The sequence below is a fragment of the Eubalaena glacialis genome, chromosome 8 (assembly GCF_028564815.1).
Source record: "Eubalaena glacialis isolate mEubGla1 chromosome 8, mEubGla1.1.hap2.+ XY, whole genome shotgun sequence".
Lineage (NCBI taxonomy): Eukaryota > Metazoa > Chordata > Mammalia > Artiodactyla > Balaenidae > Eubalaena > Eubalaena glacialis.
Window position 1 is genome coordinate 6,730,035 of NC_083723.1, and position 13,715 is coordinate 6,743,749.

General features: G+C 35.8%; 1 non-coding gene across 1 annotated transcript; it reads left to right on the forward strand.

Moving 5' to 3' along the window:
- The first annotated feature begins 11,415 nt into the window (after nt 1-11,415).
- Nucleotides 11,416-11,579, forward strand: LOC133097120 (U1 spliceosomal RNA). The gene has a single exon (XR_009701993.1). It is a non-coding gene; the product is annotated as a U1 spliceosomal RNA (small nuclear RNA).
- The last annotated feature ends 2,136 nt before the right edge of the window (nt 11,580-13,715 follow it).

The window sequence follows — 13,715 nt, forward strand, 5'->3', positions numbered from 1 at the left end:
TTGGCAACAGAAACCAGTTTCGTGGAAGACAATTTTTCCCCACGGACAGGGGGAGGGGGGCATGGTTCAGGTGGTAATTCGAGTGATGGGGAGCGGCAGATAAAGCTTCGCTCACTTGCCCACCGCTCCTCTCCTGCTGTGCGGCCCGGTTCCTAAGGCCATGGACTGACACCTGTCTGTGACCCAGGGGATTGGGGACCCCTGCTCTATAACACTGATTTCAAATGCTGCATTTATCGAATACTAAAAATTCTGGATTCACATGGGTATATGCTATTGATCTCTTTTCAATTCTTACATAATCATGCAGTTTTAATTACCTTAGTTGCATGATATATTTGATTTCTGGTGGGATAAACTGGGATGAGGGAACCTTGCTCCACTATTAATCTTCTTCAAACTTCCCTTGACTAATCCTTCATGTCACTATTCCAGATTAACTTCAAAATCAGTTTTTCAATTTCTACAAAAATTATCTCAAGATTTTTGTTTTACAGGACAGTTCCAGATTAATTAACATGTTTAATATGATAAATCTTCCTTACCATGAACATCGTTTCTATTTGTTTATTTTTAATTTTTTCATAAATTGTATAGTTTTCACATAGATATCTTATGCAACTCTTACGTTCAGTCTAGAAATTTTACAGTTTGAATTATTGTAAGTTGAATTATTTTGTATTATTTCTTTATAATTGTGTACTGTTACTATATAGGAGAACAATTGATATTTCTCTTTCTTTTTTTAGTTGTATCTTGAGAATTTCTATACAAACACAGCACCTGCCAAAGACAGTAGCCATTTCATTTTTTTTAACCCCATGTTTTTCTTATTGTATTCCATTGTCTTAGATCTCCAGAATAGAGATGAATAGTAGCATTAAGAGTTCACATTTTTGTATTCTCTGACTTCATGGAATCAATTCTAATGTTTCACCATTAAGAATGATGCTTGAAAAATTACACAAATTGATGCTGCTGTAATTTTCCACTTGCTTTTTAGATTATGGATTTTCTTTCTATTAAGAGGTTATTTATACTTTTGTTAGAAATAAATATTGCAGTTTTAAATACTATTTGGGCATCTAACAACATAGGATCATTTGTTCTTCATCCTTTGGTCTAACATTTTAAAACTGAGTTTTCAGGGCACTTATATATGCCAAGCAGTGTTCTATATTTTTTTGTTTTGTTTTGTTTTGTTTCTTTTAAAATTTTTTTAATTTCTTTTAATTTTAAAATATTTATTTATTTGCCAAGCAATGTTCTAAATTCTCCACATATATTTACTCATTTACCTCAAACAAACTTAATGAGCTAGATACAATTATAATAACTACTTTACAAAAGAAGACCTAGAAGAGAAGAGAGTTTGAGTAACTCACTCAAGGTCATAAGGCTAGAAATTGGCAGACTCAAAATTTAAACCCAGGCAGTCTGGTTCCAGAGCCTGTAATCTTAACCATACTTTGTAGCCTCTTAATGTGAATTACATAAGTACATTTCTTAATATTGAACAATCCTTCCACTCTTGGGATATCCTTCTTTCTCTTGAGATAGTCCCAAGTGGAATTTTTAATGACATATTTAGGACTTACAGATTACTTATTATTGAAATCAATTATAATTTTTGGTATTATTACTTTCATGACAATTCTTATCTCACAGATTAAATTTAAAAGCTTTCCATTTTTCCTAAACATAGGAGACTTCAAAAATGGTATTTTTTTTTTTTAGGTTTTGATAAAAGTCATCCACAAAACTATGTAGGCCCAGTACATTTCTGTCTCTCTCTCTCCCTCTCTCTCTCCCTCTCTCTCTCTCTGTAGATCTTTGGCTATATTTTCTTTTTTCTTTGGCTATTGATTTTCTTTGGTTTTCAATGTCCTCACAGGTCAAATTAGGAAATCAATATTTGTCTAGAAAAATCAAGACAAAAACATTTGTCTAGGAAATCACCTAGATTTTCATATCTACTGTGCTTAATATTCTTTTATTACATTCTTAATCTCTACTATATTTATGTGTCTTTTTTTATCCCTAATATTTTTGTTAATGTTTTCCAATTTTCCTGATCAAACTTTCATAATATTTGATCTTTATGAAGAAACTGCTTTTGATTTGACTTGTCAAGCTAACTTTTTGAGATTGGCTTATTTGTTTTCTATTTATTTTCTCTTTAGTTTGATTAATTATGTCATCTTACTACCTCATGGTTATTTTTGTTATTCCCTTTTAGCTACTTATTTTCTAGTTTACTGTTTTCTAAAAAATGCATATATGGCTACACATTTTCCTGTGAGTACAGCTTAACATACATATCAAAGTTTCAGTTATAAAGTTTCCATCTTTGTTTATTTTTAGTTTTCAGTTTCTGTTTGATTTCCTCTTTGAGTTATTTAACATATCATATTTTAATCTTCTATTGGGCAGATTTTTGTTCCTATTCTCTTCTTAGTACATATACTTTATTCAGTTTAGATAATATGGTCTGTATTGTTTATAAATCTTCTTTATCTATATGGATGCTATCTATAACCTAATACAGGATCAATATTAAGTGATCCCCTGGCATTGGGAAAAAAATGCTGTTTTAAGAGAGAGCTAGTTTGTTATAAATCTATAAAAATTGAATTTGTTAGTGATGTTGTTCAAATCTTTCGTAGATTTTTTTTTTTCTTCAGCCATCAGTTTCTGAGTTTTTCTCTACACTCTGACTGTGGATGTTAATAATTCCTTGTGTTATTAATAGTATTTTTTTATAATATCATAATAACATAATACTATAATATAATCTTTGTAAATATTAATCTTATTTTGGGGACACAAAGATTGATTACTATCATCTTGATGAATTGCTTTTTATTCATAAAAAATCCCACTTTTTCACATTTTATGCTTTTAGTGTTAATTCCATTCATCTTGTTAATTTTGACCCTCATTTTATTTCTGTTACACTTTACTTGGTATATCATTCATCCTTTCTAGATGGGTCTTTTTTGTTTTTTTAAGATGCACTTCCTACAAAGTGGTTTTTTTTCTGCTTTAGCATTCTTAACTTTTTTTTAACTCAATCAGACAGTCTGTATTTTAAGTAGAAAATTTAACCCATTCACATGTTATGTTTATTTATGTATCTGAAATTATTCCTTACCAATTTGTATTCCATTGGCTTTTTATCTTCTACCCTCTTTATTATTCAATATGTCTCTGTTTTCAGTCATTCTTTTTTGTTGATTCCATCTAAGATTTCAACCCAGTGTCTTTTAAAAAATTTTCCTCTTATATTCTCTTCTGATCTCTGTGAGTTTATTTTTCAAATTTTATGAAATATTTCATACACACAAAAAATATATTTAAAATACTATGAAGTACAGCTACATACCTACCACCTAAATTGAGAAATATAGAACACTAAAGAAAGAATTAAAATTAACACCCCTTGCCCACTGTTCAACCCCAAGACTCTTTCTTTACACTGCAAGCAACCACTCTCGTGAATTTGGTGATTACCCCCATCTTTTTGAAGGGCTTTGATCCATTGCTCCCAGGACACTACATTTTCTTGGTGTCCTCTTGTCCTAGTCAGCTCTGGCAGCTACTCAGCCCTACCAGAAATACCATAGTCTGGGTAAGCTTAAACCACAAAAATTTATTTTCTCACAGTTCTGGAGGCTGGGAGTCCAAGATCAAGGTGGTTGCAGACAGTGGCTTCTTGCTGTGTCCTCTTCACATGGCCTTTCCTCAGTGTGTGTGCGTGGTGGGGTTGGGTGGGATGGGACAGAGAGAGATCTTCTTCTTCTTATAATACCACCAGTCCTATCAGATTAGGTCCTCACATTTCTGTCCTCATTAACCTTGATTACCTCCTAAAAGCTGTATCTTCAAATACAGTTGTGTTGGGAGTTAGAGCTTCAATACGTAAATTTCGGGAGGAAACAATTCAGTCCATAGCACCTCCTATATCACTGTCTCTTTTATTTTTTGTTTTTTTGTTTTGTTTTGTTTGTTTTTGTGTTTGTGTGATAACTTTAAACTTTATCATATGTATAGGAAAAAACATAGTATATATAGGGTTCAGTGCTACCCATGGTTTCAGGCATCCACTGTGGAGTCTTGGAACATATCCACTGTGGATAAGGGGCAGGGGAACTACTGCACCATGAAACTCACAAAAGATACCTCTGAATAATTCCAATCAGTACTTCCCATTGAATGCAAACCATTAACAGTATACTCTCCTGCCTTCCAACTCCAATATTTTTAAAAAGCGATACATCACTCCTTTAAACACTATGAGACAGTGTCTTAGTCCATTAGGGCCACTATAACAAAATACCATAGACTGGGTGTCTTATCAACAACAGAAATTTCCTTCTCACAGTTCTGGAGGAGGGGAGGTCCAAGATCAGGGTACCAGCATGGTGATGTTCGGATGAGAGCCCTCTTCCAAGTTGTAGACTGGGGACTTCTGGTTTTGTCCTCATGTGATGGAAGGAGTGAGGGATCTCAGTGGGTTATCTTTTCTTTTTTTTTTGTTAACCACGGCAGAAGCTTCCTCATCATTTTATTTTTTTATTTTACTTTATTTATTTATTTTTATACAGCAGGTTCTTATTAATTATCTATTTTACACATATTTGTGTATACAAGTCAATCCCAATCTCCCAATTCATCCCACCACCACCACCCCCACCACCGCTTTCCCCCCTTGGTGTCCATAAGTTAGTTCTCTACATCTGTGTCTCTATTTCTGCCTTGCAAACTGGTTCATCTGTACCATTTTTCTAGATTCCACATATATGCATTAATATACAATATTTGTTTTTCTCTTTCTGACTTACTTCACTCTGTATGACAGTCTCTAAGTCCATCCACATCTCTACAAATGACTCAATTTCATTCCTTTTTATGGCTGAGTAATACTCCACTGGATCTATATACCACATCTTCTTTATCCATTCGTCTGTCAATGGGTATTTAGGTTTCTTCCATGACCTGGCTATTATAAATAGTGCTGCAAAGAACATTGGGGTGCATGTGTCTTTTTGAAATATGGTTTTCTCTCAGTATATGCCCAGTAGTGGGAATGCTGGGTCACTTGATAGGGATTGCACTGAATCTGTAGATTGCTTTGGATAATATAGTCATTTTCACAATATTCATTCTTCCAATCCAAGAACATGGTATATCTCTCCATTTGTTTGTGTCATCTTTGATTTCTTTCATCAGTGTCTTATAGTTTTCTGAGTACAGGTCTTTTACCTCCTTAGGTAGGTTTTTTCTTAGGTATTTTATTCTTTTTCTTGCAATGGTGAATGGGAGTGTTTCCTTAATTTCTCTTTCTGATCTTTCATTGCTAGTGTATAGGAATGCAAGAGATTTCTGTGCATTAATTTTGTATCCTGCAACTTTACCAAATTCACTGATTAGCTCTCATAGTTTTCTGATGGCATCTTTAGGATTCTCTATGTACAGTACCATGTCATCTGCAAACAGTGACAGCTTTACTTCTTCTTTTCTGATTTGGATTCCTTTTATTTCTTTTTTGTCTCTGATTGCTGTGGCTAGGACTTCCAAAACTATGTTGAATAATAGTGGTGAGAGTGGACACTCTTGTCTTGTTCCTGATCTTAGAGGAAATGCTTCCAGTTTTTCACCATTGAGAATGATTTTTGCTGTGGGTTTGTCATATATGGCCTTTATTATGTTGAGGTAGGTTCCCTCTATGCCCACTTTCTGGACAGTATTTTCATAAATGGGTGTTGAATTATGTCAAAAGTTTTTTATGCATCTATTGAGATTATCATATGGTTTTTATCCTTCAGTTTGTTAATATGGTGTATCACATTGATTGATTTGCGTGTATTGAAGAATCCTTACATCCCTGCGATAAATCCCACTTGATCATGGTGTATGATGCTTTTAATGTGTTGTTGGATTCTGTTTGCTAGTATTTTGTTGAGGATTTTTGCATTTATATTCATCAGTGACATTGGTCTGTAATTTTCTTTTTTTGTAGTATCTCTGTCTGGTTTTGGTATCAGGGTGATGGTGGCCTCATAGAATGAGTTTGGGAGTGTTCCTTCCTCTGCAATTTTTTGGAAGAGTTTGAGAAGGATGGGTGTTAGCTCTTCTCTAAATGTTTGATGGAATTCACCTGTGAAGCCATATGTTCTGGACTTTTGTCTGTTGGAAGATTTTTAATCACAGTGTCAATTTCATTACTTGTGGTTGGTCTGTTCATATTTTCTATTTCTTCCTGGTTCAGTCTTGCAAGGTTATACCTTTCTAAGAATTTGTCCATTTCTTCCAGGTTGTCCATTTTATTGGCATAGAGTTGCTTGTAATAGTCTCTTATGATGCTTTGTATTCCTGTGGGGTCTGTTGTAACTTCTCCTTTCTCATGTCTAATTTTATCAATTTGAGTCCTCTCCCTCTTTTTCTTGATGAGTCTGGCTTAAGTTTTATCAATTCTGTTTATCTTCTCAAAGAACCTGCTTTTAGTTTTATTGATCTTTGCTATGGTTTTCTTTGTTTCTACTTCATTTATTTCTGCTCTGATCTTTATGATTTCTTTCCTTCTACTAACTTTGGGTTTTCTTTGTTCTTCTTTTTCTAGTTGCTTTAGGTGTAAGCTTAGGTTGTTTATTTGAGATTTTCCTTGTTTTTGTATTGCTATAAACTTCCCTCTTAGAACTGCTTTTGCTGCATCCCATAGGCTTTGGATCATCGTGTTTTCATTGTCATTTGTCTCTAGGTATTTTTTGATTTCCTCTTTGATTTCTTCAGTGATCTCTTGGTTATTTAATAACGTATTGTTTAGCCTTTATGTGTTTGTGTTTTTTACTTTTTTTTCCCTGTAATTGATTTCTAATCTCATAGCATTGTGGTCAGAAAAAATGCTTGATATGATTTCAGTTTTCTTAAATTTACTGAGGCTTGATTTGTGACCCAAGATGTGATCTATCCTGGAGAATGTTCCATGTGCACTTGAGAAGAAATTGTAATCTGCTGTTTTCGGGTGGAATGTCCTATAAATATCAATTAAATCTATCTGGTGTATTGTGCCATTTTGTGTTGTGTTTCCTTATTAATTTTCTGCCTGGATGTGTGAGACACAGCCACCCCCGCCTCTGCAGAAGACCCTCCAACACTAGCAGGTAGGTCTGGTTCAGTCTCCTATGGGGTCACTGCTCCTTCCCCCTGGGTCCTGAGGTGCACACTACTTTGTGTGTGCCCTCCAAGATTGGAATCTCTGTTTCCCCCAGACCTGCCAAAGTCCTGCGATCAAATCCCGCTAGCCTTCAAAGTCTGATTCTCTAGGAATTCTTCCTCTCATTGCCAGACCCCCAGGTTGGGAAGCCTGAAGTTGGGCTCAGATGCTTCACATCAGTGGGTGGACTTCTGTAGTATAAGTGTTCTCCAGTCTGTGAGTCACCCACTCAGTGGTTATGGGATTTGATTTCATTGTGATTGTGCCCCTCCTACCATCTCATTGCAGCTTCTCCTTTGTCTTTGGATGTGAGGTATCTTTTTTGGTGAGTTCCAGTGTCTTCCTGTCAATGGTTGTTCAGCTCAACATTGATCAATGACATCAGTCATTGTTCAGATGATTGTTTAGTTGTGATTCTGGTGCTCTCGCAAGAGGGAGTGAGCGCACGTCTTTCTACTCCTGGGTTATCTTTTTATCTCTTTTGTTTATTCTTTTTTATATCACTAAATTCTCAATATTGGGCTCCATCTTTAAACCTGTTTGTTCTTTACCCACCTTCACTCCCTTCGTGATTCTACCCCAGGTCTTGCCTCTAATGCCATCTATGCACTATGACCTTACTGCACATTTCTGGTCTTCCCCCAAAAACCTGACCCACCCACTATCTTCTCCATTACAGGCAATGGCCACTCTAGCCCTCCAGTTGCTCCAGCCAAACTTCTGAGTTACTCTCCAGTCCTCTCTCTCTTTTTTTTAATACTCTCTATTCTGTTCCGTTGATCTATGTCTCTGTTTTTGTGCCATACCATATTGTAATTAAAATTACTATAGCTTTGTAGTAGAGTCAGAAGTCAGGAAGTGTAATTCCTCCAGCTCTTCTTCTTTCTCAAGATTGTTTTGGCTATTCAGGGTCTTTTGTCTTCCCATACACATCTTCTAGTTCTGTGAAAAATGCCGTTGATATTTTGACAGGGATTGCATTGAATTTGTAGATCACCTTGGATAGTATCGTCATTTTAACAATTTGATTCTTCCAACCCGACAACACAGTATATCTTTTCATCTGTTTGTGTCATCTTCAATTTCTTTCATCAGCATCTTATACTTTTCAGAGTAAGCTCTTTTGCCTCCTTAGGTGAGTTTATTCCTAGGTATTTTATTCTTTTAGATGCAATGGTAAATGGGATTGTTTCCTTAATTTCTCTTTCTGATATTTTTGTCTTTAATATATAGAAATGCAACAGTTTTCTGTACATTAATTTTGTATCCTGCAACTTTATTGAATTCATTGATTAGTTCTAGTAATTTCCTGGTAGCCTCTTTAGGATTTTCTATGTATAGTATCATGTCATCTGCAAACAATGACAGTTTTACTTCTTCCTTTCCAATTTGGATTTCTTTTATTTTTTTTCTCCTCTGATTGCTGTGACTAGGACTTCCAAAACTATGTTGAATAAAAGTGGCAAGAGTGGGCAACCTTGTCTTGTTCCTGATCTTAGAAGAAAGGCTTTCAGCTTTTCACCATTGAGTATGATGTTAGCTGTGGGTTTGTCATATATGGCCTTTATTATGCTGATATATGTTCCCTTTATGCCCATCTTCTGGAGAATTTTTATCATAAATGGATGTTGAATTTTATAAAAGTTTTTCTACATCTACTGAGGTGATCATATGGTTTTTTTCTTCAGTTTGTTGTTATGGTGTATCACATTGACTCATTTGTGGATGTTGAAAATTCCTCATCCATGGGATAAATTCCACTAGACCATGGTGTATGATCCTTTTAATATATTAATATAATATAATATTAATATATTCAGTTTGCTAGTATTTTGTTGAGGATTTTGGCATCTATGTTCATCAGTGATATTGGTCAGCAATTTTCTTTTTTTGTGATATCTTTGTCTGGTTTTGGTAACAGGGTGATAGTGGCCTCATAGAATCAGTCTGGAAGTGTTCTTTCTTCTGCAATTTTTTGGAATAATTGCAGAAGGATAGGCATTAACTCTTCTCTAAATGTTTGATGGAATTCACCTGTGAAGTCATCTGGTCCTGGACTTTTGTTTGTTGGGAGTTTTTAAATTACTGACTCAATTTCATTACTGATTTGATCTGTTCATATTTTCTACTTCTTCCTGGTTCAGTTCTGGGAGATTGTACCTTTCTAAGAATGTGTCCATTTCGTCTAGGTTGTCCAGTTTATTGGTATATAGTTGTTCTTAGTAGTCTCTTATGATACTTTGTATTTCTGTGGTTTCAGTTGTAACTTTTCCTTTTTCATTTCTGATCTTATTGGTTTGGGCCCTCTCCCTTTTTTTCTTGATGAGTCTGGCTAAAGGTTTATCAATTTGGTTTATCTTTTCAAAGAACCAGCTTTTAGTTTCATTGAACTTTTCTATTTTTTTTTTGTCCCTATTTCATTTATTTTTGCTCTGATCTTTATTATTTCTTTCCTACTACTAACTTTGGGTTTTGTTTGTTCTTCTTTCTCTAGTTGCTTTAGGTATAAGGTTAGGTTGTTTATTTGAGATCTTTCTTGTTTCCTGAGGTAAGCTTGTATTGCTATAAACTTCCCTCATAGAACTGCTTTTGCTGCATCCCATAGGTTTTGAGTTGTCGTGTTTTTGTTTTCATTTGTACATAGGTATTTTTTAATTTCTTCTTTGATTTCTTCAGCGATCCATTGGTTGTTTAGTAGCATATTGTTTAGCCTCCACGTGTCTGTGGGGTTTTGCAGCTTTTTTTCTTGTAGTTGATATCTAGTCTTATAGCATTGTGGTCGGAAAAGATGCTTGATATAATTTCAGTTTTCTTAAATTTACTGAAGCTTGTTTTTTGGCCTAGTATGTAATCTATCCTGGAGAATGTTCCATGTGCACTTGAAAAGAATGTGTATTCTACTGCTTTTGGATGGAATGCTCTCTATATATATATCAATTAAGTCCACTTAGTTTAATGTTTTATGCCTGTGTTTCCTTATTGATTTTTTGTGTGGATGATCTGTCCATTGATGTAAATGTGGTGTTAAAGTCTTGTAATATTAAAAATAATAATAATAATAAAGTCCTGTACTATTATTGTGTTACTGTCAATTTCTCTTTTTATGTCTGTTAATATGTGTCTTGTATATTGAGGTGCTCTTATGTTTGGTGCATATATATTTCTAATTGTTATAACTTCTTCTTGGATTGATCCCTTGATCATTATGTAGTGTCCTTCTTTGTCTCTTGTAAGAGGCTTTATTTTAAAGTCTATTTGTCTGCTATAAGTATTGCTACTCTGGCTTTCTTTTGATTTCCATTTGCATGGAATACCTTTTTCCATCCCCTCACCTTCAGTCTGTATGTGTCTCTAGATCTGATGTTAATGTCTTGTAGGCAACTTATACACAGGGTTTTATTTTTTTATCCATTCAACCACTCTTTGTCTTTTAGTTAGAGCATTTAGTCCATTTAAATTTTAAGTAATTATCAATATGTATGTTCTTATTGCCATTTTGTTAATTGTTTTGGATTTGTGTTTGTAGGTCTTTTTTCCCCCTTTCTTCTTCTTTTGTTCTTTTCTCTCCCCATCTGGTGACTATCTTAGTGTTATGTTTGGATTCCTTTTTCTTTTCTGTATGTATATTTATTGTAGTTTTTGGTGTGCAGTTACCATGAGGTTTTTGTATAGCAGTCTATATATATACATGTATACATATATATAGACTCTCTCTCCCCCCACCTCTCTCTCCCTCCTCCTCTCTCTCTCTCTCTCTCTCTCTCTATATATATATATATATATATATATCATATATATGAGATTGTTTTAAGTTGTTGATCTCTTAATTTCAAAGGCGCTTTTAAATCCCTGCATTTGTACTCTCTTCCCCTCATGATTACTGTTTTTGATATCATATTTTACATCTAATTGTTTTGTGTATCCCTTAACTGCTTATTGTGGATATAGATGATTTTACTACTTTTGTCCTTTAACCTCCCTACTAGCTTTGTGTGTGGATGATTTCCTGCCTTTACTGTATGTTTTCCTTTACCAGTGAGCTTTTTTATTTTGTAATTTTCTTATTTCTAGTTGTGGCTTTTTCTGTTTCACCTAGAGAAGTTAACATTTGTTGTAAAGCTGGTTTGGTGATACTGAACACTTTTAGCTTTTGCTTGTTTATAAAGCTTTTGATTCCTCCATCAAATCTGAAAGAGAATATACTTACCTGACAAGGGAGATACCATGATCACGAAGGTGGTTCTCCCAGGGCAAGGCTTATCCATTGCACTCCGGATGTGCTGACCCCTGCAATTTCCCCAAATGTGGGAAACTTGACTGCATAATTTGTGGTAGTGGGGGACTGTGTTCGCACTCTCCCCTGGTTAAAAAAAAAAATCTGAAACAGCCTTGTCGGGTAGAGTAGTCTTGGTTGTAAGTTTTTCTCTTTCATCACTTTAAATAAATTGTTCCATTCCCTTCCGGCCTGCAGACTTTCTCCTGAAAAATCAGCTGATGGCTTAATGGGAGTTCCCTTATATGTTATTTGTTGCCTTTCCCTTGCTGCTTTTAATATTTTCTCTTTACCTTTAGTTTTTGTCATTTTGATTGCACTGAGTGTTGGTGTCTTCCCCTTTGGGTTCAACCTGTACAGGACTCTCTACACTTCACAGACTTGGGTGACTGTATCCTTTCTCAGGTTAGGGAAGTTTTCAGCTTTTATGTCTTCAAATATTTTATCCAGGCCCTTTCTCTCTCTCTTGTCCTTCTCAGACCCCTATAATGAGTATATTACTGTGCTTGATGTTGTCCCAGAAGTCTCTTAAACCATCCTCATTTCTTTTAATTCTTTTTTCTATTCAGCAGCAGTGATTTCCACTACTCTGTCTTCCAGCTCACTGATTTGTTACTCTGTATCATTTAGTCTAGTATTGATTCCTTCTAGTGTATTTTTCATTTCAGTTATTGTATTCTTCATCTCTGTTTGGTTGTTCTTTATATTTTCTAACTCTTTATTAAAAACTTCTTGCTCTGTGCATCCATTCTCCTGAGTTCTTTGATCATCTTTACAATCATTAATCTGAACTCTTTCTCAGGTAGATTGCCTATCTTCACTTCACTTAGTTCTTCTTCTGGGGTTTTATCTTGTTCCTTCATCTGAAACATATTCCTCTGCCACCCCATTTTGTCTAAGTTGTTATTTGCATTCTTATGTTTGTAGTAGGTTAGATATGTTTCTTGACCTTGGAGGAGTGGTCTTCTGTAGGAGGCATCCTATGCATCTCAGCCCTGGTGGGTGAGGCTGGTTTACAGGCTTGTGCAGGCTTCCTGGAGAGAAGGGTTGGGGCCTGCCCACTGGTGGGTGGAGCTGGGTCTTGGTCCTTCTGGTGGGCAAGGCCATGTCTAGAGTCATGTCTAGAGGTGGCTGTAGGTTCAGGAAGTCTTTAGGCAGCCTGTCTGCTGGCACAGCCCCACCCAGTTAGTTGTTTGGCCAGAGGTTTCCCAGCACTGGTGCCTACAGGCTGTTGGGTAGGGTCAGGTCTCCGTGATAATGAGCTACCAAGATGGCAGCCACCAGCAGCAGTGTTCATGTGGTTTAATGTTCCCAAATATGTCTGCCACAAATGTCTATGTCCCCAGGGTGAGCCACAGCCACCCCACTGCCACTCCAGGAGACTCTCCAAGACCAGCAGGTAGGTCTGGCCTAGGCTCCTATCATATTACTGCTTTTACCCTGAGTCCTGGTGCATGTGAGAGTTTGTGTGTGCAGTTTAAGAGTGAAGTTTCTATTTCCCTTAGTCCTGTGGGGCTCCTGAAATTAAGCCCTGCTGGCCTTCAAAGCCAAATACTCTGGGGGCTCATCTTCCTAGTGCCAGACCCCTGAGCTGGGGAGCCTCACATGGGGAGGCTCTCACTCCTGTGGGAGAATCTCTGCAATATAATTATTCTCTATTTTGTGGGTCACCCACCTGGCAAGTATGGGATTTGATTATATTGCAAGTTCGCCCCTCATCCCCATCTCATTGTGGTTCCTTCTTTACGTCTTTAGATGTAGAAGATATTTTCTAGTAGGTTCCAGTCTTTTTCATCAATGGTTGTTCTACAGAAAATTGTGATTTTTGTGTGCCCATGAGAGGAGGTGAGCTCTGAGTCTTTCTACTCTGCCATCTTGGCCACCCTTCCTAGATAACACTCTTAAAGAAACTGCCTCCTGATTTAAGTCTGAAGTACTAGGTGCTAGGTTTCAGCTCCCTTATGTTCCCCTGGGTCTTGATTTCACATGATTAGGCTTCATAATTTGTGTTTAATGTTCTATTATAGCTACTTCTTCATTTTATTAAAGATGAGTGGGTTTTTTCCCCTGTATTTTCATTCTTTGTAATTCTAATTGGATTTTAGAAATGGGATATAGAAAAATGCCTTAATTGTATCATATGGGTATTTAGTCTTTAGATGTTTTAAAACTAGGGAATAATAAAAACAAAATGCAGGGTAGTGACTGTTTCTGTATGGTGTCAGG